The sequence below is a fragment of the Periplaneta americana genome, chromosome 16 (assembly GCF_040183065.1).
Source record: "Periplaneta americana isolate PAMFEO1 chromosome 16, P.americana_PAMFEO1_priV1, whole genome shotgun sequence".
In the NCBI taxonomy this organism is placed as follows: domain Eukaryota; kingdom Metazoa; phylum Arthropoda; class Insecta; order Blattodea; family Blattidae; genus Periplaneta; species Periplaneta americana.
Genome location: NC_091132.1, coordinates 45,771,409 through 45,797,112, shown reverse-complemented (window position 1 = coordinate 45,797,112; position 25,704 = coordinate 45,771,409). Strand labels below are relative to the sequence as shown.

Below are 25,704 nucleotides of genomic sequence, written 5' to 3'. Positions count from 1 at the left end.
GGAATACTTACATGTATTATTGTGATTGTAACTTTAGCTGCATTGAAAGGATCAATTAGTCTCCTATATTGGAAATGAAACAAAGTTCATTAGCATTATTAATTTTTTTGTAAGACTTGGCTCTCTAAAACTAGGTATATTTCCACGAATGAGGAAATGTATTTGCAGCTATGTACTTGTAGGAGTTTGATTGTGAAAAGAAAATAAATGCTTGACTGAAGTTGTAAACATTAATATGGTTAAGTACTCTTTGCCCCTTTGTGGCAGCTGACGAATAGTGAGAAGATGTCTAAATTGGAAATTGTTTACTTGTTGTAAATGGTATAAATTTGTAATTATCTTCTCGACAGTCCTGTGTTATGCAGTTTATAGGTCTATTTTCCCTTAGTATTGTTTGCAGAGGTTGATATAGGCTCTAATTGGTGATTATGGAGTCTGAAGGTTTGCTGTTTGGTGTGAATTTGATATTTTTCAGTCGTCTTTATTTTATTCCTTTGGTGTTGCTGGTTTTGTGCATTTATTGGTATTGTTATTGCATATTGATTGTTGAATCGTGCAATAGGATGCCATTGTATGCATACGGATGACAAAGGAGAGGCTAGGGCATTGGTTTCTATTCCCATTCAGCAGCTGCGTTATAGGTTTGGATAGTGTTGGGTTCGTGCGTCGTTGAAGTGTAGGGACTTTGCATGCGCATGAAGTACCATATAAGGAAATAACAGCATGATTGTAGTTGCATGTGTTTGTAGATTGGTGTAGGCCTGCTGTTCCCCACCTTACCTGTGTTATCCAGAGTCTGAGTCCTGCGGGTATAGGTGGCAGTGGAGAGCTTTGGTGGATTCTACATGGACTAAGTGGAAGTGCGTGTGGAACTCATCAGGGTTGTCCACTGTTTTCCATATCAGTGGGACTTTTGATTCTATTCCTCGTGTTCTGCCGATGTGGGCTGCAGTGGAGAGCTGTGCTGGATTGTGCATGGACTACCCGGAGGTCCATGTGGGATCCATCAGAGTTGTCTGCTGTAGTGCACATATGTGGAACTGAAGGGCCTAGGTGCAGCTTACAGGATAAAAATGTTTGAAATGTTGAACATGTGTTTCCTTGATTACTGTATGTTGTACAATAATGAAAATGAGTATGTGTAAACACTGTCGTTCTGCTATGTGAAAAAATATTTAGACAATTTAAAAAAACTTATTCATCACAAACGAAATGAACAATATTGAAAACTTAAAGAATGAAGAAATAAATAAATAAATGAAGGAAGGAAGGAAGGAAGGAAGGAAGGAATATTAAAGTAATTGGGAAAAAAAATATTGAAATAATTGAAGACATGTTGAAATAATTGGAGAAATGTTGAAATAATTGAAGAAATACTTAAATAATTGAAGAGAGATTGGAATAATTAGAAAATAATTGCAGAAATATTTAAATAATTTGAGAAATATTGAAATAATTGCAGAAATACTTAAATAATTGAGAGAAATAATTACGTAATTGAAGAAATACTTGAATAATAGAAGAAATGCTTAAATAATTGAAGAAATATTAATATAATTGGACAGATATTAAAAGAATTGCAGAAATATAGAAATACTTGGAGAAATATAAAAATAATTGGAAAAATATAAAAATAATTGAAGAAATATTGAAAATAACAGGAGAAATATTAAAATAAGTGCATAAATATTTAAATAATGAAATAAGTTTTGAAATAATTTGCTACATTTTGAAATAATTTGTAGAAATTGAAAATAATTTGTTGAATTTTAAAATAGTTTGTTGAATTTTTAAATCATTTCTAAAGTTCTTAAATGATTTGTCAAGTTTGAAAATAATTTGTAAAGTTTTAAAATAAGTTTTGAAATAATTTCTGATGGTATTAAATGATTTCTCAAGCTTTTATATAATATGTGAGCGTTGTAAATAATTTGTCAAGGTTTTAAATAGTTTCTGAAGATTTAGAATGGTTTGTGAAGGTTTTAAATAATTTCTCTAGTTTTTAATTAATTTCGGAAGCTTTTAAATAATTTCTCAGTGTTTTAAATAATTTGTCAAGGTTTTAATAATAATTTCTCAAGGTTTTAAATAATTTGTGGAGTTAGTAAATAATTTGTGCAGTTTTTAAATAATTTGTGAAGCTTTTAAATAATTTCTCTGATTTTTTAATAATATCTCGAGTTTTAAAATAATTCTCAGGGTTTTAAATAATTTGTGAAGCTTTCAAATAATTTTCCTGATTTTTTAATAATATATCAAGTTTTAAAATAATTTGTCAGGGTTTAAAATAATTTCTGAAGGATTGAAATAATTTCTCTGATTTTTTAATAATATATGAAGTTTTAAAATAATGTCTCAGGGTTTAAAATAATTTCTCAAGCTTTTAAATAATTTTTCAGGGTTTTAAATAAATTGACAAATTTGTAAATAATTTCTGAGGCTTTAAAATAATTTCTCAGGGTTTTAAATAATTTGTCAAATTCTTAAAAAATTTCTCAGGGTTTGAAATAATTTCTCAAGCTTTGAAATAACTTCTCGAGGTTTTAAATAATTTCTCAAGGTTTAAAATAATTTCAGAGGCTTTTAAATAATAATAAAAAAAATTTTTAAATAGTTTGTCAAGTTTTAAAATAATTTATCAGGGTTTAAAATAATTTCTCAAGGTTTGAAATAATTTGTGAAGCTTTGAAATGATTTGTCAAGAGTTTAAACAATTTCTCAAGTTTGAAAATAATTTTTCAATCTTGTAAATAACTTCTGAAAGTTTCAAATAATTTCTCAATGTTTGAAATAATTTGTCAAACTTAAAAATAATATGTCATGGTTTTAAATAGTTTCTCAAGCTTGTAAATAACTTGTGAAGTTTTTAAATAATTTCTGAAGCTTAAAAAAAAAAATGTTCTCAACTTAGAAAATAATTTCTCAAAGTTTTAAGTAATTTCTCAATTTTTGAAATAATATGTCAAGTTTTGAAACAATTTGTCAATCTTTTAAATAATTTCTCAAGGATTTGAATAATTTTTCAAGCTTTAAAATAATTTCTCAAGCTTTTAAATAATTTCTCATGCTTTTAAATAATTTGTGAAACTTTTAAATAATATCTCAAGGTTTGAAATAATTTTCTCAAGTTTTAAAATAGTTTGTCAATTTTTTAAATGATTTGTGAAGTTTGTAAATAATGAATAAAATGTTTAAATAATTTGTGAAGCTTTTAAATAATTTCTGAATCTTTTAAGTAGTTTCTCAGGGATTTGAATAATTTCTAAAGCTTTTAAATAATTTGTGAAACTTTTAAATAATTTCTCATGCTTTTAAATAATTTGTGAAGCTTTTAAATAATTTCTCAAAGTTTTAAATCATTTCTGAAGCTTATAAATAATTTTCTCAAGTTTTGAAATAATTTTTCAAGGGTTTACATGATTTGTGAAGTTTGTAAATAATTTATAAAATTTTTTTAATTATTTGTGAAGCTTTTAAATAATTTGTCAGGTTTTTAAATAATTTTTCAAGGTTGTAAATAATTTCTCAAGCTTTTAAATAGTTTTTTCAAGGTTTTAAATAATGTCTCAAACTTTGAAACAATTTCTGAATCTTTTAAGTAATATCCCAACGTTTGATATAATTTCAGAAAATTTGAAATAAATCCTGAAGCTTTGAAAAAATTTGTCAAGTTTTTAAATAATTTCTCAAGTTTTTAAATAATTTGTAAAGCTTTGAAATAAAGTCTCAGGGTTTTAAATAATTTGTCAAGGTTTTAAAAAATTTCTGAAGGTTTTATACCATTTCTGAAGGTATTAAATAATTTCTCATTTTTTTTTTAATAATTTCTCAAGGTTTGAAAGAATTTCTCAAGCTTTTAAATAATTTTCTGATGTTTTTAAATAATTTTCTTAAATTTTTATATAATGTCTCAAGTTTTAAAAATAATTTCTGAAGCTTTTAAATAATTTGTGACTCTTAGAAATAATTTCTCAATGTTTTAAATAATTTGTCAAGGTTTTAAATAATTTGTCAAGGTTTTAAATATTTTCTCAAGGTTTTAAATAATTTGTCAAGGTTTTAAATATTTTCTCAAGGTTTTAAATAATTTCTCAAGCTTATAAATAATTTCTGAAGCTTTTAAATAATTGTCTCAAGTTTTAAAATAAATTCTCAAGGTTTTAAATAATTTGTCAAGTTTTTAAATAATTTATGAAGTTTTTAAAGAATTTGTATAGTTTTTAAACAATTTCTCGAGTTTTTAAGCAGTTTGCCAAGTTTTGAAATAGTTTCTCAAGGTTTGAAATAATTTCTCAAGCTTTTAAATAATTTCTGACCTGTTAAAAGAATGTCTCAAGTTTTTAAATAATTTTTCAAGGTTTAAAATAATTTGTCAGGTTTTAAAATCTTTTCTCAAGCTTTAAACTAATTTCTCAGGGTTTAAAATATTTTGTCAAGCTTTTAAATAATTTGTGACGCTTATCAATAATTTCTCACGCTTTAAAAAAATGTCTCAAGTTTTTAAATATTTTCTCAAGGTTTTAGTAATTTCTGAAGCTTTAAAATAATTTTGTCAACTTTTAAAATAAATTCTCAAGGTTTTAAATAATTTCTCAAGTCTGTAAATAATTTGTCAAGCTTTTAAATAATTTATCAGAGTTTTAAGTAATTTCTCACCCTTTGAAATAATTTCTAAAGATTTTAAATAATTTCTCAGCGTTTTAAATAATTTGTCAAGATTTTAAAAAATTTCTCACCCTTTTAAATAATTTGTCAATATTTTAAATAATTTGTCAGTGTTTTAAATAATTTCAGAAGCTTTTAAATAATTTATCAGCGTTTAAAATATTTTGTCAAGGTTTTAAATAATTTCTCAAGCTTTAAAATAATTTCTGAAGATTTGAAATAATTTTGTCAACTTTGAAAGTAAATTCTCAAGGTTTCAAATAATTTGTCAAGTTTGTAAATAATTTCTTAAGCTTTGAAATAATTTGTCAAGGTTTGAAATAATATCTGAAGCTTTTAAATAATATCTGAAGCTTTTAAATAATTTATCAGGGTTTAAAGTGATTGTTTAAGGTTTAAAATAATTTCTCAAGGTTTTTAAACAATTTCTCAATGTTTTAAATAATTTGTGAAACTTTTAAATATTTTCTGATGCTTTTAAATAATTTTCTTAAATTTTTAATTAACTTCTCATGTTTGTAAATAATTTCTGAAGCTTTTAAATAATTTGTTAGAATGGTAAATAATTTGTCATGCTTTTAAATAATATCTTCAGGGTTTAAAATAATTTCCGACGCTTTGAAATAATTTCTCAAGGTTTTAAATATTTTCTCAAGGTTTTAAATAATTTCTCAAGTTTTTAAAGAACTTGTGAAATTTTTTAACAATTTCTGAAGTTTTAAAACAATTTCTGAAAGTTTTTAAACGTTTTGTCAAGTTTTTAAACAATTTCTCAATTTTTTAAACAATATCTAAAGTTTTGAAAGAATTTCTCAAGTTTTTAAACAAATTGTAAAGCTTTGAAAGAAATTCTCAGGGTTTTAAATAATTTGTCAAGCTTTTAAATAATTTCTCGAGGTTTTAAATAATTTCTCAAGGTTTAAAATAATTTCTCAAGCTTTAAAATAATTTTTCAAGCTTTAAAATAATTTATCAAGCTTTTAAATAATTTGTCAAGTTGTTAAAGAAGTTTTTAATTAATTTGTCAGGTTTTTAAATAATTTGTCAACTTTAAAAAAAAATGTGTCAAGTTTTTAAACGATTTCTCAAATTTTTAAACAAATTCTGAAGTTTTTGAAGAATTTATAAAGTTTGTAAATAATTTCTCAGGCTTTGAAGTAATTTTCTCAAGTTTTAAAATAATTTGTGAAGGTTTTACATGACTTGCGAAGTTTGTAAATAATTAATAAAATTTTTAAATAATTTCTGAAGGTATGAAATAATTTCTCAGGGTTTAAAATAATTTCTGAAGCTTTTTAAAATAATATCTGAAGGTTTGAAATAATTTCTGAAACTTGTAAATAATTTGTCAAGCTTTTAAATAATTTGTCAAGCTTTTAAATAATTTGTCAAGCTTTTAAATAATTTATGAAGCTTTTAAATAATTTGTCAAGCTTTTAAATAATTTGTCAAGCTTTTAAATAATTTCTCAAGCTTTCAAATAATTTGTGAAGCTTTTAAATAATTTCTCAAGAGTTTTAAATAATTTATGAAGCTTTTAAATAATTTCTCAATCTTTCAAATAATTTCTCAAGCTTTTAAATAATTTGTGAAGCTTTCAAATAATTTCTCAAGAGTTTTAAATAATTTATGAAGCTTTTAAATAATTTCTCAAGGTTTTAAATAATTTCTCAAGGTTTCAAATAATTTGTCAAGCTTTTAAATAATTGCTGAAGAGTTTTAAATAATTAGTCAAGCTTTTAAATAATTTCTCAAGGTTTTAAATAATTTGTCAAGCTTTTAAATAATCTCTCAAGCTTTTAAATAATTTATGAAGCTTTTAAATAATTTGTCAAGCTTTTAAATAATTTGTCAAGCTTTTAAATAATTTCTCAAGCTTTCAAATAATTTGTGAAGCTTTTAAATAATTTATCAAGCTTTGAAATAATTTCTCAATCTTTGAAATAATTTGTCAAGCTTTTAAACAATTTGTCGAGCTTTGAAATAATTTCTCAAGCTTTTAAATAATTCTTCAAGCTTTTAAATAATTTATGAAGCTTTTAAATAATTTGTCAATCTTTTAAATAATTTCTGAAGGTTTTAAATAATTTCTCAAGCTTTTAAATAATTTGTCAAGCTTTTAAATAATTTCTCAATCTTTGAAATAATTTCTGAAGGTTTCAAGTAATTTCTCAAGGTTTCAAGTAATTTCCCAAGGTTTTAAATAATTTCTCAAGGTTTTAAATAATTTCTCAAGATTTTAAATAATTTCTCAAGGTTTTAAATAATTTGTCAAGGTTTTAAATAATTTCTCAAGTTTTTAAATAATTTGTCAAGGTTTTAAATAATTTCTCAAGGTTTTAAATAATTTCTCAAGGTTTTAAATAATTTCTCAAGGTTTTAAATAATTTCTCAAGGTTTTAAATAATTTCTCAGGGTTTTAAATAATTTCTCAAGGTTTTAAATAATTTCTCAAGGTTTTAAATACTTTGTCTAGTTTTGAAATAATTATTCAAGCTTTTAAATAATTTCTCAAGAGTTGAAAATAATTTATCAAGCTTTTAAATAATTTCTCAAGCTTTGAAATAATTTGTCAAGGGTTTAAAATAATTTGTCAAGCTTTGAAATAATTTCTCAAGGTTTTAAATAATTTGTCAAGCTTTGAAATAATTTCTCGAGGTTTGAAATAATTTGTCAAGGGTTTTAAATAATTTGTCAAGCTTTGAAATAATTTCTCAAGGTTTTAAATAATTTCTCAAGGTTTTAAATAATTTCTCAAGCTTTTAAATAATTTACGAAGCTTTTAAATAATTTCTCAAGCTTTTAAATAATGTATGAAGCTTTTAAATAATTTCTCAAGTTTTTAAATAATTTGTCAAGCTTTTAAATAATTTCTCAAGAGTTTTAAATAATTTATCAAGCTTTTAAATAATTTGTCAAGCTTTTGAATAAGTTCTCAAGCTTTTAAACAATTTCTCAAGGTTTGAAATAATTTCTGAAGGTTTTAAATAATTTATGAAGCTTTTAATTAATTTGTCAAGCTTTTAAATAATTTGTCAAGCTTTTAAATAATTTCTCAAGAGTTTGAAATAATTTATCAAGCTTTGAAATAATTTGTGAAGCTTTTAAATAATTTGTCAAGCTTTTGAATAATTTCTCAAGCTTTTAGACAATTTCTCAAGGTTTGAAATAATTTGTGAAGGTTTTAAATAATTTATCAAGCCTTTAATTAATTTGTCAAGCTTTTAAATAATTTGTCAAGCTTTTAAATAATTTGTGAAGCTTTGAAATAATATCTCAAGGGTTTTAAATAATTTCTCAAGCTTTTAAATAATTTCTCAGGGTTTTAAATAATTTATCAAGTTGTTAAAGAAGTTTTTAAACATTTTATCAAGTTTTTAAACAATTTGTCAAGTTTTTAAATAAAAATTACGATTTAAAAAAGAATATTTTTTTTTCATGAAGCAGAATTACAGTGTTTTACATTTAATAATTTTCATTATCGTGCAGGATGGAGGAATGGAGGAAATAGTGTTGAATATTTTGAAAATTTTACTGCTGTAAGCTATACCTGAGCCCTTAAAAAATTTTTAAAGTCCTGCAGGTATAGGCGGCAGCTGAGAGCTCTGGTGGATTGTACTTGGACTATGTGACAGTCCCTGTGCAATCCATTGGGGTTCTCAGCTGTCGTCTATATCTGTTGGACTTAAAAATTTTTATTTTTTTCCGTTTTCCTGGTGTAGGCGACAGTGGAGAACCCTGGTGGGCAGTATGTGGACTATCCGGAAGTTCACGTACAGTCCACCAGGGTTTTCTGCTGTTGTCTACATCTTCCTTCCCATGTTTGCAGGATGTAGGCAACAGTGGAGAGCTATGGTGGGTTGTATGCGGACTATCCGGAAGTTCGTGTACAGTCCATCAGTGTTGTCTGCTGTTGTCTACGTCTGTGCATGTATATACAGAGTATTTGAGGAGGAATAGTAAATATTTTAGGGGGTGATAGTATGGACTGCTCTGAGTAAAAACGTTGATATAAAGATGTGTTGAATTTTGATTGCGTACAGAGGTACAGCTGTTGGAATGTAACCCAAGGAGGTGTTAAGCAAAGGAAAATGATCACATTCAATGCACTTTCGTTTCGTGTGTTGCTACTCCAGCTGCTATGGACTTGTTTATCAACTATCATTTTTGTTTGAAAGGCCAAGTTATGAAGTAATGCTCTAATTTACATAATTGAACATTTTCAACTGTGATTGTGATTTGTTGGTCAATTCTACTGTATGGTTTAGGCATACTGCATGTATTTACAAATGGTGTTTATGTCGGTATGGTATATTTTGTGTATGGGTTTCCATTACACAATATATTCCATATCGGCATACTCATCATTTGTAAATACGTGTGGCATGCTTGAAGGATGCTTTAGAATTGTCCAAGTAATCACAATCACAGTTGAAAATGTTCAGTTATGTAAATTAGAGCATTACTTCATAACTTGGCCTTTGAAACAAAAATGATAGTTGATAAATAAGTCCATAGCAGCTGGAGTAGCAAGACACGAAACGAAAGTGCATTGAATGTGATCATTTTCCTTTGCTTAACATCTGCTTGGGTTACATTTTAACAGCTGTATCTCTGTACGCAATCAAAATTGAACACATCTTTATATCAACGTTTTTACTCAGAGCAGTCCATACTATCACCTTCTAAAATATTTATTGTTTCTTCTCAAATATTGTGTATATACAGAAAATTTCCCTCGCCAAATTATTAGGCGCACGTTTATTTTGCAACATAACACACATATTATTGAAATAACACAAGTTGAAACATTTTGAAAGCAAGATAAACATTTTAAAAGTAATACTTGTTAAAAATATTTTAAAAATAATTATTTTGAACGGTTATTTTGAAAATAACATAAATATTTTTGAAATAACATGTTTAAAAAGTTGTTTTTAAAATAATAGTTATGAAAAAATCGTTTGAAAACTTGAAAAATATTTTTAAAATAATATTTTTTTAAAAATATTTTTAAAATAATTGTTTAGAATTGATAGTTTTTGAAATAACATACGTATTTTTGAAATGATATTAAAAAAAATTTTTTTTAAATAATTTTTATCAAATAATAATATTTTTAAAGTGTAGAAAAATAATTTGTATGAAAAAATATTTTTAAACTTTGAAAAATATTTTTAAAATAGTATTTTTACAAAATGTTTGTTTTAATAATTAATTTTAAATAATATTTTTTGAAATATTATTTGAAATAAATTATTAAAACATTATTTTGTAAAAATATTTTTTTATAAATGTTTTTCAAAGTTTCAAAGTTTTTTTTTTTCATACAAATTATTTTTCTGCACTTAAAAAATATTATTTGATGAAAATTATTTTAAAAAATATATTTTTGTATATCATTTCAAAAATACTTATGTTTTTTTCAAAGCTATCAATTGTAATCAATTATTTTAAAAATATTTTTAAAAAAATATTGTTTTAAAAATATTTTTTCAAGTTTTCAAACGATTTTTTCATAACTATTATTTTAAAAACAACTTTTTAAACATGTTATTTCAAAAATATTTATGTTATTTTCAAAATAACCGTTCAAAATAATTATTTTTAAAATATTTTTAACAAGTATTACTTTTAAAATGTTTATCTTGCTTTCAAAATGTTTCAACTTGTGTTATTTCAATAATATGTGTGTTGTGTTGCAAGATAAAGTGCGTCTAATAATTTGGCGAGGGAAATTTTGTTTTCAAAAGTTTCTGGCGCTTGTACTGTGCTGATGACGTCAGATATCTAGGTCTCGTTTGTATGGGCAGAAGTGGCGACCTCAAGCGGAGAGAACAGGAACTCTTTCGAGTTCCTGTTCTCTCCGCTTGAGCGAGCCACCTCTGCCTATATAAGCGGGGCCTAGATATCTGACGTCATCAGTACAGTTCAAGCGCTAGGACTTATATAAAGTATAAACGGAGGTATAAAAGCTGGGACAACTCGCTTATATATTAAGTATTTTGGCGGGAAAAAGTTTTAAACGAAACCAGGTAACAGTAGGTGGGCAAATTCAAAAGTTTTTAGTACAAAAACAAGACATAGAGGGTGCAACATAAACCATTTATTCAAGAAAAAACAAAGAACTTAATACACAAAGATATACACAAGAAAACATATATAAATATATACAAAAATAAACAGAAAAAAATATATACAAAAAAAAAACATAGAAAAAATACATAGGAAAAAAAAAAAATTTATTTACAAGAAATATACAGCAAATAATACATCATACAACTTAGAAAAAAAATATACACATATTATACATGACAAAACACGCAAAATAAAGATATACACGTCGAAAATACCACAAAACAATATATACCAAGGAAAATAACATAGAAAACACAATTGCACAACATTTTTATTATCCAACCAAACAATTTATACAACAAAATACAATAAAATAAAACTGAAAAGAAAAGACAGCAATATATATCTGTATTTTGCGTGTCGCTTTCGTGTATATTACCCGGCAAAACAAAGTTAACTTGCGCAAACATGCGCTCTACTCTGCCAGGTAATACACATTACCATATTCACTCGTGTAATTGACGCAATTTACGCAATCTACAATGCTAATTATCTAACATAATCACAACTAGTTTCGACGTCGCAAAAATGACTAAAGTTCAAGACCTGCCAACCGATTTCCGTCTATTTCTGGAAATTTAACTATTTTGAACCTCAAATTTCCATTGTAATACACTTATTACCGGTTCATTATGAATGCAAACAACACGACAATTGACATTAATCGGTACTGCCGACAGCGTCTGTTACGTCAGTGAATATGGTATCACAAAATACATACAACTCTCGTAACAATACTGCTATTGCAGCTGTCATTTCACAAAACATAGTTACACACACAACAATTGATCATTATATACTTTCACGCTTTCCTCTAAACAACGAATGTAAGCAAATGAACCCTGTCTCCAACAAACCAAGTCGAAATATGATACAATCCTTGAAAAATATAAACCGATCGACAAAACTCAAGAAAAGCAATTAATCTAACAAAGTAGGGGCAGAAATACACCTCCATCACAAAACAAAACACGTTGCTTACGAAAAGAAAACTTGAGTACAACCAACAGTAGTGCCATATCAACAAAAACCTCAATAAAACCAATTAATCCCTAAAAGTAGGGCCACAAATACACAGCAACGACGTTCATTTCAAAATATAACCTCAAATTATTCTCTGAAAGCAGAACACGAGACATACACCCCAATCATAACAGAAACGACGTTCACACATACATATCAACAAAAATGAACGATAAACTGAATAAAACAAATTAATCTCAAAAAGTATGGCCACAAATACGCAAGATATACAAACTCATCGACAAAAGCTGAATAAAACCAATTCATCTCACAAAGTAGAGGCAGAAGTACATCCTCATCAAATACAAACAACGCCAATTGGAAAACAAACCCATCGAGAATAGCAAAGAGAAAACTGACTAAAACGGTTATATCTAACAAAGTAGTGACAGAAATACTCAAGATACCCACAACATAAAACACGTTGATTCAGAAATATAAACCCGTGGGGAAAATCAAAAACAAAACTGAGTACAACAAATTAATCTTAAAAACAAGTGCCCAAAATACACTCTGACCACAACAGGAAAGACAATGACTGAAAAATATAACCTCATCGACAAAAGCCAACAAAAAACAGACTAAAACAAATTAATCTCACAAAGTAGGGGCATAAATACACAATATACACACAACAGACGAGACTTTGACTAAAAAATATCAACCCATCAACGAAAACAAACAGTAAAGTCAGTAAAACAAATTGTCACAAAGTAGAGCAAGAAATACACAAGATATAGACCCCGATCACAAAAGAAAAGACGTTGATTCAGAAATACAAGCAAAACCAACTCATCTCAAAACGTAGCACCATAAACGCACTACAAAAACACCCAACAACAACAAAACCAAAGAGAAAACTGAGTAAAACGAATTAATCTCACAAAGTAGTCACAAATATTCAAAATATCCATCCCAATCACAACAGAAAAGACGTTAATTAAAAAATATTAACCCACAGAAAACTGAGAAAAACCAATTAATCTAACAAAGTAGGGACATTAATACACCCTGACAACAGCAAACATTGATCGAAAAATACAACCTCATCTACAAAAAGAGACATACACCCCAATCATAACTAAAACGACATTCGTTGCAAAAAATATATACATAACAACAAAAACGAACTGTAAACTGAGTAAAACCAAAATCACACAAAGTAGGGGCAGAACACAAATCAACGACATCGATTGAAAAACATAAACCCATCGAGAAAAACTAAGAGAAGACCAACTGAAACCAATTTATCTAATAAAGTAAGGACAGAAATACGAACCACTCGAAAGAAGAAAAAAAAAAAAAGTAAAACGAAATAATGTTAAAAACTACAAACAGATATATAACCCAATCACAACACAAAAGATGCTCATTCAGAAATACAAACCCCTGGACAAAAGCAAAAAGAAAACTCAATAAAACAAATTAATCTCAAAAACTAGGGCCAAAAATACACAAGATATACATCCTCTCATCAACACAAAAGATGCTCAACTAAAAATATAAACTCATTAAGGAAAGCCAACGGAAATTTCAATAAACCAAATTAATCCCAAAAAGGACTAACCACAACACAAACGACAATGATTGGAAAATATTAACTCAATGACAAAAGCAAAGACGAAACTGATTAAAACGAATTCATCTAACACCCTGGCAACACCAAAGACATTAATTCAAAAATATAAACCCATCGAAAAAAGTCAATACAAAACTAATTAATCTAATAAAATAGGGTCACATGTACTCTAGAAATAGACCCTGATCACAACAGACATGAAGTCGATTCAAAAATATTAACACATATAAAAAAAAAAAAGAAAGAAGAAAACTTATTAACCCATGGCAAACAGAAAACTGGGTAAAACGATTTTATCTCAAAATGTAGGAACACAAATACAAAAATATCACCTCTCCACAAAAGCCAACAGAAATCGAAATAAAACAAAGTAATCTTAAAAAATATATATATATATATATATATATTGTGACAGCGACGTGAGATTCGAACTCACGACCAGCGTCCCACAAGAGAGAAGATCGCGCGGAGCACGGGACGGCGCGCGGCGGAGAAGAAGAGAGGGGGTGTATTACGTCAATGCGACGAGAGTGCGCACGCATCTGGTGCTGGTAGAGAGGAGAGGGCTCTGGATTTTTCTCGAGTGCCATCTCTAGAGACGCGTGGAACTTTCGAGGCTACTTCGTTGTGGCTATAAAAGAAGAAGCGCCAGCGAACTAGAGCAGAGTTTTTCAGTTATTCAGTCAGTGAGTAAGCCAGAGCAAGCAAGCCTTGTGTACCAGAGTTCGAGTGCAGTGGACCGCAGTTGGAGGGACCTGAGTTCGAGTACAGTGAACTGTCTCTGAAGATCTGTGGTTCGAGATACTGTGAGATACTCGAGTGACTGACCTAGAAGAACTGAGAACTAACAGTTCTGATTTGTAAATAGTACTTTGTAAATATTAGTTAAGATTAACAGTTCATTGTTGTTCGTAATAGTCCAAGTAAATTGTCATTGTCGTCAGTGGAGTGCTATAACGAATACTGTGTTGAGTGAAAATCCAATTGTTGACGAGAGCGTTTAAGGTGAATTGTAGAAAGGAATTATTGTTGGAAGAATAAAATCCTATTGTTGAGTTGAAATAAAAATCACAATATATATATATATATATATATATATATATATATATATATATAAATACACAAGATATACATCCCGATCACAACACAAAAGATGCTGATTCAGAAATGCAAAACCAAACAGAAAATTCAGTAAAACAAATTAATCCAACAAAGTAGGGACAGAAATACACCCTGACCACAACAGAAACACATCGATTCAAAGGTATAAACAAAAGACTGAGTACAACAAACTTATGTAGGAGCAGAAATACACTAAACTATTCACCCTGACCACATCTGAAAAAACATTTCATTCTAAAATATCAACCCATCCAAAGAAAGCCAACAGACAACTGAGGAAAACTCATTAATCTTACCATGCAGGCACTCAAATAGTCTGATTACAACTGACACAACATAGATTAAAAAATTATTAACACATCGACAAAAACAAACAGAAAACTGACTCAGACGAATTAATCTAACACAAATACATTACAGTGAGGCCACAAAGTCCCATTACCCCATATGTAAATTGAAGTTACTTTCTTTCTGTTTCAGATCAATGAACTAAACGATGGCTGATACATCTAATTACACCATTGAGCAACCAGTTACTGAAAGTCTTTGAGTCCATGCAACAAATCAAAGAGGGCAGAGTTGCACACTCACTTTCTGCACCATTTTAACACAATCCTTCTCCAAAACAAACAATTTTCACATGGAACACAATCTCTTCTCCACAGGTGATGTAAAGGACAGGAAAACAAGTGGCAATATAGGGGTAATACAATGCTGAGTCCTCACTCTAGATATAGACCCTGATCACAACTCAAACCATGTTCATTGAAAAATATAAACCCACCAACAAAACTGACTAAAACCAATTCACACAAATACACTATATATACACACCCAGATCACAACTTAAACAATGTCCATTGAAAAATATAAACCCACCAACAAAACTGACTAAAACCAATTCACCTAACAAAGTACAGACACAAATAAACTAGATATAAATCCTCACCACAACTCAAACAATGTCAATTCAAAAATATTAACCCACCGATACCCACCAACAAAACTGACTAAAACCAATTCACCTAACAAAGTACACACACAAATACACTAGATATAAATCCTCACCACAACTCAAACGATGTCAATTCAAAAATATAAACCCACCGACAAAACTGACTAAAACCAGTTCATCTAACAAATACACTAGCTATAAATCCTCACAACTGAAACCATGTCAATTAAAAAATATAAACCCACCGACAAAACTGACTGAGACCAATTCATCTAACAAACTACAGACACAAATACACTAGATATAAATCCTCATCACAACTCTAACAATGTCAATTCAGAAATATAAACCCACCGACAAAACTGACTAAGACCAATTCATCTAACAAAGTACAGACACAACAAATACACTAGATATAAATCCTCATCACAACTCAAACGATGTCAATTAAAAAATATAAACCCACCAACTAAACTAACTACAACTAATTCATCTAACAAAGTACAGACCCAAATACACTAGATATACACCTTGACTCTACAAAGACCAACAGAAAACTGAATGAAACAAATTAATCTCAAAAAGTTGGGAAAGAACGACACAATATATACACCCCAATCACAACAGATAACACATTCATTGAAAAAGGAAACTCGACAAAAACCAACAGAAAACTATTGAAGAAAACAAATTCATCCCCCCCCCCCAAAAAAAGGGGGGGGGGGGCGCACCAAACACAAGATTTGCACTCCAATCACGACAGAAACCTACTGACATTAACGAATTAATTACAAAAATCAGCGGCAGCACCAGAGAACAATACCTAACAACCCATGTTGTGGCACTTTCATTTACTACATTTCTAGAATGAACACGACAACCCAACAAGATGTACAACCAACTATACCTAAAACTCCTATCTTCATCAATGTCAATCATGAGAAATGACCAACAAAAATATACATATGCCATACAGACAGTAAGCGCACATTACATATAATTGTATGTACCTAACTGTTACAATTCATTGTTGTGTGTGTATCTAGCTTAACACAATAACAAATTATCACATTTACTCACATTATAGACGCACTTTTCAAAAAAGATATCCCACTCAATAATCACAGCTCATTTCCACATCACACATTCCAGTAATATTCTCCAACTGTAACTCATTTCACTTTCCAATCTGTCATTCAATTTTTATATTTACACTTACACTAACTGTTTTTTATGCTTCGTTTTCATTACAAGTATAATTACACTTAACAATTCAACCACACTTGTCATTATTGGTCAATGTGAAATTGGTAAGCCATTTTCAATTTTCAAGAATATTTATATACAAGTATTACAATATACTGTTATTCAATCTTTGTCAATTTCTGTAATTATTCCTCCCAACAGTAAAAAAAAAAAAAAATAAAATAAATAAATAAATTAATTAATTAATAATAAAACTTTCCAAACTCGCGTACCCTAATTGATCAAATTTTTCCTTTCACAATTTCCACACGACTAGTGCATCCAATAATACCACATGCAGCAACTCGAAATGTAATGCGTCCATAATGTGAGTATATACAGTAAAGTATCAACTCAAATACAGTGTAATACAACAATATGTAAAATAATCATTAGCAGTGTCATTTCTTTATAATCATTTTATGATCACTGAACTCATGAAAATACTTTCATTTCAGTCAATATTTCCTACAACACAAATAATCATTCTTCCCATCATTAAGTAAATAAACTCATAATTCAATCTGATTTAACATAAATGAGGAACTACATTGCCTTCTACATCAGCAGAAAAGACAAATTGCATTACTCCCCAAAATTATGCATACATCATTGTCACACACCACACATATTGTGTCATCATTTAGTCCCTCCACAGTACTGCAGGTAGAATAGCGGTCAAGTACCCAAGTACCCAAAAAGACTCAGCCAACATCAAGGAATAATTTTCAATAATTTCAAGGGAAAAATTGTTCCTGGGCCGGGTATCAATCCTGGGACCTCTGGTTCAACGTACCGGCGCTCTGCCAACTGAGCTACCCGGGAACTCCACCCAACACCATCTCAACTTTCCCCTTTAAATCCACACAACTCACGTGGGCTGACGAAACACCAGAGATCCACACCGAGTGCACACAAACTCTGTGTGACTTGGAATTGTGGTTTTCTGTTAACGTACACAGTGATTTGCATAACATCAAGGAAGTTTATACAGTCTCAACATCCCCATTGTGACAAGGGTTGCAGATAACCGTGTGTGTGTACACTGTCTTCCAGAGTATAAGAAAGCAGGCAATACACAGCAAAAGTTCAACAACAATTTTTTAACCAGTTTCCAAACTCTAAATTACCGTATCGGGATCCTATCTACAATTTCATAAATAAGTTTTGTGTGACCAGTTCTGTACAAGGTGCTCTGAGGAGTGGCAGGCCCCCTGTGTTAACAAATAATAAGCTTTTATATAGGCCTATCTCTGATAAGAAGCTTTTCACTCCAACAAAATCATTGAGGAAACAACAAATTCATTTGTATCCTTATATAAAGTCACGATGGTGCAAGAATTAAAACCTGTCGACCACGACAAACGTATTCATTATTGCAAACAGTTCCACACAATGATTCGACAACATGATGTTCAAGTGTTGGATACGACATTTTTTACAGATGAAGCCTGGTTTCACCTGTCAGGTTACATTAATTCCCAAAATACTACAATTTCATCACCTGAAAATCCACATACTCCAAAAAAACCAAACTGCATCCAGAGAAAATAGATGTGCGGTGTGCCATATCCCCATCAATAATTATTCGCCCAACCATCAATTCTCAAGTTTTCTGTTCCAATATTGTTCCATTTTATTCGACAGTTAAAGAACCAAGAGCTGCTAAATGGTTTTTTCAACAGGTTAATGCTACGGCTCACACATCTCATACATCAATAAATTTCTTAAGACATTTTTGCAGAGACAATAATTTTTCAACAACTATGGTCTCCAAAATCCCCTCATTTAACTCCACCCAATTATTTCTTTTTGTGTGTTGCAAAGTCGACAGTATATCAAGACAACCCTAAAATTGACACTAACAAATTATACAAATTTAGTCACGAAAGAAGTTTTAATTAATGTGTTTCATAATAAAATAAAATGTGTCCATGTATGCCTTCAGCAGAACATACAACACTTTCGGCATCTTATTTAAATGGGTAAGTTCATTTATTATTATTATTATTATTATTATTATTATTTGCTTGCTTCCCATTATTTATTGATACCATATTTCCTTTTCTCTCTCTCTTCCTTTACAGTTTCCTCTATGTGCATTAATTCATTCCCACCACTCTGCCACTCAATGCTAACACACCTACATATAACCAGGGTTACCACTACATTCCTCACATCTAGTGGGTTCTCACTTATTTCACTACTGTGGAGCGACTTAAACATCACACTGTACTATGTTATGCTCAACAATGAAATATGTACAAATGTGCATTTCACTTCAATTCTCTACAAATCCTGTGCTTCGTTCAAAATATCGTAATTATCAATTAAGCAAAAATTCCAGTATATTTTTCACTCAATTTCCCATCTTTCACTAAAACATTTCCCACATATCGTTCATTAATGCCAATAAATCACACTGCTAATAATCATTTACAATCACAAAGACACACCAAGATTACACATTAAACAAAAGTCACTACCTCTGCAGAAGCACTCAATTGCATCAAACTCCTCACATTTCTCCTGTACATAATACAATTCATTTCATGTGTTTCACAAACCATTTCATTTTCCACTATACTATGCCAGCTGATATACGTTCATGAAAAAAATCTCTTGGAAACCAGCTCTGATACAAGTTTCCTACTCATTATCACTACAGAGCACAAAAAAATATTACAAACATCAACAATTAACAATATTCGCAAAGTTGCTATATTAAAAATAGCAGCAATTTCAATTTCCAATATTTTTTACAAAGAAGGAAAACCTTTGACATACCATTATGCTCCAACCAGTCTACAGATTAAGTCACCAAGCTTGACTCTACTTTCAGAATCAGTTCTACACACAATTTTCACCAAAAAAATATTTCAGAACAGCAGCACTTCAGTCCGTTAAGACATAATCATACCAACAGCCAGAACGGGACAAACTGAGGATAGTCAACACACGAGAGAGAGAGAGAGAGAGAGAGAGAGGCACAAAACATCAAATAAGTAACACAGATACAAGGAAGATCACTACCAGGAGAGAGTCAAGAGTTAATTGACCAAAAAGATGTATATGATACAAAACAACAAGGCGAACCAATGTACTTTTATTGCAAGTTATCTTGAACTTTCTGAGCGGGGACAGAAGGGCAGAGGTAAGCAAGCGCGTAACATGGGTGGAGCCAACTGAGTTGGTTGCATATGCTCCACATCATAATCTCTTGTCAAGAAACACAGAGTAGGAATTATGGTGAAATCACACCACCGCGGATAAAAAGTAACGCTGTTATCCACAGCGGAGAAAGAGAAATTATCGCAAATATAATTAAGTGTTGTGATGAGGAAAAATTAAACAAAATAAATGTTTGCTGGAACCTCTCGATAAGGAATATGAGAGAGTGGCTAAATACTCTGGCAAAAGTATTAGTTCCATGAAGACAATTAAGAATAATATTGAATTACAACAGAATGAACCTCACACTACTCCGGGAAAGAATACGTATGTACCATTTACAAATTATTGCTATAAAAGTGATGTACAATAGTGTGCATACTGTGAGCGATATAATGAATTATTGTTATAAGTTATTATTATTTTGTTATAGTCTGCAAAACATATTATTTCATTCCAGAATTAGGACTTGTGTAAAGTTCAAGTGGACGACTTCATCAACATGTCATTCGGGATACAATCGAAGAATTCTATCTTGTTCAGAAAGTAGTACCTAGGATTAAGAACATAATTCCGAATGGATGATGCCATTGACGAAATAATAATTCATTTTGGACCAAACAATGATGACAGCAATGATAGGGATATGGATTATGTATAATTGTAAATTAATGTAAATTCAAATAATAAGCCTGTAAAATATTGTTATAAGAATATGTACATGTCAGCTGTAGGTGTAACTCATGTAGACCTATATAATGTATAAAAATAGCTGTAATAATTCTGTCATTGCAGCTCCCCAGCCAGGATGAGAGAGGAGGATTGTACAAACAATCATATTTAAATACTTACTCGCTACAGGTTAATTAAAACCTGCTACGAAACCGTGTTCTCCCAAAACACGAGTGTCATGAGATGATGATGTCTATATCGAACCAAGTTCTTTTACAGTAGAGAGCCATGTAGTAAGAAACCAACGTTTTCTGAAGAGTCATGTTACCCGAGGGAGGGGGCATCCTTGCCATGCCGTTACATTGATGAGTACATGCCGTACCAAGCAGTTCGAAAGACAGACTTAGGGGATGTAAGGTTCAAGATAACTTGCAATAACCACAAGGCATAACAGCAATAGAAAATTAAATGCTACTATAAATATATAGCAACAAACACAAAAAATAAAAAATACGGCAGAAATAAACAGCAATCAGGACTAATATTAGCAGCATGCAGTCAAGAGTCACAGGCAAAATAAAAGGCACCTACAAAGAGTGATAACTACAAATTCTACATCAAGTTGTAAATGATGCATGCTTATGGAGTAAACAGGGCCATGGAAACAATCAATAATTAAACAATACAAAGAGGTACACACTACTATAGACAGTGTTTAGAAAGAGCAAATATTAACATCATTGCATAAATGGAGAGTAATGAAAGGAATCTACAAAGAGTATTACAAACAAATAGTACAATAGCAATAAAACGTAAATACAGAGTTATGGTGTCACCTAAATATACAAAGGTCAAGACACACCATGATGGATACTCATGGGGTTAAATCTCACCGCAATCAGCTGGCATATAGTAAATAGAAAATACACTTATCTCAATATGTATCTACTTTGTCTTTCCTATTAAACCTACAAGGTAAGAGCACAACTAGTCGACATGTTAAGGAAACATGTACTGTTCCCCCCCCCCCCCCCAATCCTCCAACTGTTCTTTACTGCAACAAAATAATTTCAAAAACTGACACCTCCAAATACCTACTTTAATCTACATATTTGTTAATATATTTATATTAAAAAATGCATTTTACAATAATCTGACACGCACCTATAGTTGACACATATTTTTATACCCTCAAAAAAATGATGTGAATGCAATAAAACACCTTTTATAACTTATTAAGCTTTTATTGTTTTACTATTATTACTTTACAACAACTTTAATTTTATACAAATACAAACATCCAATTATTTCTTCTTGACATTCAGTCACTTTTTCTACTAAACATATCTTATCTGTCCTCCCCCCCCCCCTTATACTCCGCTCTGGAGTCTCCACGTACCCAATTATTTGATTCAAATATATGCAACAAATGTCATTTTCATATACTTCAAATTGTTTTATTTCCATTAACACTTTTCAAACCCATTATTTTTACTTCACCAATACAGAGGTAAGTAAATCTCGATGTATTTCTCCTTCCCCTAACATGTTTCACCACAATGTTTTATCAACCTCACACTCCACCAATAGCACATCTACCAGGGGACAGACAGACAGACAGACAGACATCATTGGCGCTTAACCATGACATACGTCAAGTCTAGTCACAAAGTACTGCTAAGTTTACATCATTTGTCCACGCAGTTCCCAAAGGACAGACACATGTCCGTGCTGTCATTGGCCCTCGTTTGCAAATACACTGGAATCTCTTTCTCTACCATGCATCCTCAGCGTGTATTCCTAACATTCTTCACCAACACCATTTCCACATAATGTTTTATCAATCTCAGATGCGTGTCATTTATTTTAATAATATGCCTCATCAGCACGTTTTTCTTAACATGCATCACAAGCATTTTCTCCTATATTCCCCACCCACTATCTTTTTCCCTACCATGCATCATAAGCATCTACACCTAACATGCTCATTCTGACATTTCTCTTTCTTTCTTCCCTTACTATTTCATTTTCTTCTCTTTCTCTACTTTCTTCTTATTATCTTCCTTTTATTAAGATATTCTAAAGTAATTACAGCAGGAATTCTTTCTATTTTGGGGCAAAGTCAAAATAAAGTCTTTTTGAATGGTCAAGGCACTAAATAGTTCAACTAGCTGTGGTGTTAAGTTCATATGTGATTCTGTTTCACGTTCATATATATTGCTGTGTTTTATTGTAGCTGTAGGATTTTTACTTTCTTCCAGAAGCAGGCTCCATTATTATTACATGTTTCTCCAACAGACGTGCTTCACCTTTCCATTGCTGGGAAGATTGTTGAATCCTTTTGTCTAAAAAATGGTTCGTCTTCTTCAATACTGCCTCCTAAAGCTTGACACATTGGGTATTTAAGGTTGACAGCTACAGATGAAAAAAATTTGGATATTCATGCGCTCTGTGGGAAGCATGTTTAAACTAGTTATAAAATGTAATATTAAGTTCACATAGCTGTCAACCTTACAGAAAACACAAATTCATTTCAAAAATTGGTGTCAACTATACGTGTCCTGTCGACTATATGTGCTCTTACATCTACAGAGTAAACCGTAAGTAATATCATTAATGTCAAGATAATATTTTTCCACTTGTATAAAACAAAAAAAACTAATACAATTTTGCCCCATCCTCTTTCCTTTTCGAGAAACGTAACACAATTACTTTGAAATATGACTCGGAAAATTTCATTTCTTCCATATCAATTTACCAAATACTACAGTACTTCCAAAATTAAAGTCGGAGGTGACTATTTGTAACTCGCTCAAGATAACACTCTTAGTACAATAAAAGGATTTTTTTTTTTTTTTTTAAATATCACTACCTAATTAAAATTTCTATAATGTAAAATTAACTTTTCTTATACACTGTCTTCACCAAACATGTAATTAAAATTAAATCACACAGTTTGAAAATAAAATTCTGTCTACATCCGTCTTTATCGTTTGTGAAAATCGTGCTTAATATAATAATAAAATATCATAAAGTTAACATTATAAAAAGATTTGCCAATGCTGTAATATTTAATATATCACATTTGTCATAGCAACCTTTCCTTTTTTTCTCATACACGATGATAAACTATATACAGTAAAATCCCTTGTATCCAGCACCCAAATAACCAGCAATACCAAAACAATGGCACTTTTGCCCAGGCCAAAACACAAAGTCATTCATGCAAAAGGGAAGACTCGGACGAATATGTGAGTCCTTTTCGTGGATCACACATGCCCCATATTATTTACTCTTTACATTGTTCACGCATCAAAATATAGACAGAAAATCCCATTATATACCTCAAGTAGATCATGAAGCTATCTGAAAACTGTCACTTGGTCCTTGCAAACAATGCGCAATGCACAGAGATATCTTTAAATTTACCACTTCATCCATTTCAAAAGGGTGTTGGACAAGTCTAAATACGAAGCAAACATTACACATATGTTAAACAAGTTCAAATCATCAAGCACTGCTTCATCTTCGTAACTGAAACATTGGCTACACAGCCCTTTACATCACAAGGCCGCTATTTTAAATTGTCATGAGGTGAAGAAAACATATCAATGTACTTTACCGTATTCAGTATTAAAAATAAACATTGCACATATTTCAAAACCTTCTTTTTAAATATCTATATCAAAATTACTACAACAATTTCAAATTTATGTCTTTACATATGTAACCCATTAACCTATTTCCACATTATCTCGCAAAATCAGTTATCCCACACTGCCTTTGTCCCTCAGTTGCCAAATACAAGGAATTCTACTGTATCTTGCAAACATGATGTTATTTCTTTATTAATATTCTTCTACAACACTGTCGAACAAAAACAAGCAAATGAAACTCATTTATTATACGCTTCTTTCATAATATTATCATTATTATTTCAATTTTGTTTCTTACTTCAACGTCAAATAAGCACATTTCATTTTAATTTTTTCCTAAAAGCTTTCAAATTTTGTTTTCATAATGTCAAATACGCAACATTATTGTTTGCCATCTCTACAACATCTTATCCATTTAGTTCTTCTCCAAACATTTCATTAAAATAAGGTCGTAGAGTTTAAGATTTTGTTTCAATTTGAAAAAAGCAGTGTTCATTCTCCACTATCTAACACACTTTAAACACAAAAATTGTACAATATATCATCTGTACTTGTTCTTACGAGTTTAAATGCAATGTATATGCCACGATGTCAGTGACCTTCAACAACTCGGGTGGAGGGATTTCTTCAAAGCAACGCAACCTAATGATTCTAGTGCACCGCATAGCAACTTCTCATAATTCATCTATATTAAAATGCACGTTTCTCTTGAAGACTATTCAAAATATAGCGAAATGCTATCTGACTTTTTTCTTGCTCTTTACTCAAGTAATCATTCATCACAATTATTTACATTACTTACGGTTCACCCTGTATATAATCTGTTCTAATGTATTGTGCATTATAATTCAAGCTGATGACATACCTCTCCAAATCCTTCACTCCTTCTGATGTCCTCTTTAAATCCTTCACTCCTTCTGATGTCCTCTTCAAATCCTCCACTCCTGATGTCCTCTTCAAATCCTTCACTCCTTCTGATGTCCTCTTCAAATCCTCCACTCCTTCTGATGTCCTCTTCAAATCCTCCACTCCTGATGTCCTCTTCAAATCATCCACTCCTTCTGATGTCCTCTTCAAATTCTCCACTCCTTAACAATCTTGTTCATCAGTCTCAGGAAAACCTGTGGTCATCCCCTGGCCAGCAGACAAAACACCTGTAGGAGAAATTCACAATAATGTCAGCTCAGTGTTATCCAAAAGCCACATCTGACTTTACAATTCCTTTTTCTATTTCGTCATTACTTGTACTATAACTTAGTCTAAACAGACATCCCACTTTTGCCACGACATTCCCTGTTTTCACACAAATGTCCCAACAAAAACTTCATGACACTTGCATTTCCCACATTTCACTAAAGATGCAAAATGCAACATTTCCTCAATTATTTCATTTCATCACTACCAGCAGTACAGCCGGGCAAACAGCCTCTTTAGTTCCAATCGTTCTCATACGCAATACTAGCTGGCCAATAACACCA

The 25,704-nt window shown here is 30.4% G+C and overlaps 1 long non-coding RNA gene across 3 annotated transcripts in view; it reads right to left on the bottom strand.

The window, feature by feature from the left end:
• Window positions 1-10,886: 10,886 nt before the first annotated feature.
• LOC138716214 (uncharacterized) overlaps window positions 10,887-25,704 on the bottom strand; it is a 143,871-nt gene continuing 129,053 nt past the window's right edge. For all 3 annotated transcript variants that reach the window (XR_011336589.1, XR_011336588.1, XR_011336590.1), the window contains one exon: window positions 10,887-25,380. This is a non-coding gene — a long non-coding RNA (uncharacterized lncRNA). The remainder of the gene's footprint in view (window positions 25,381-25,704) is intronic.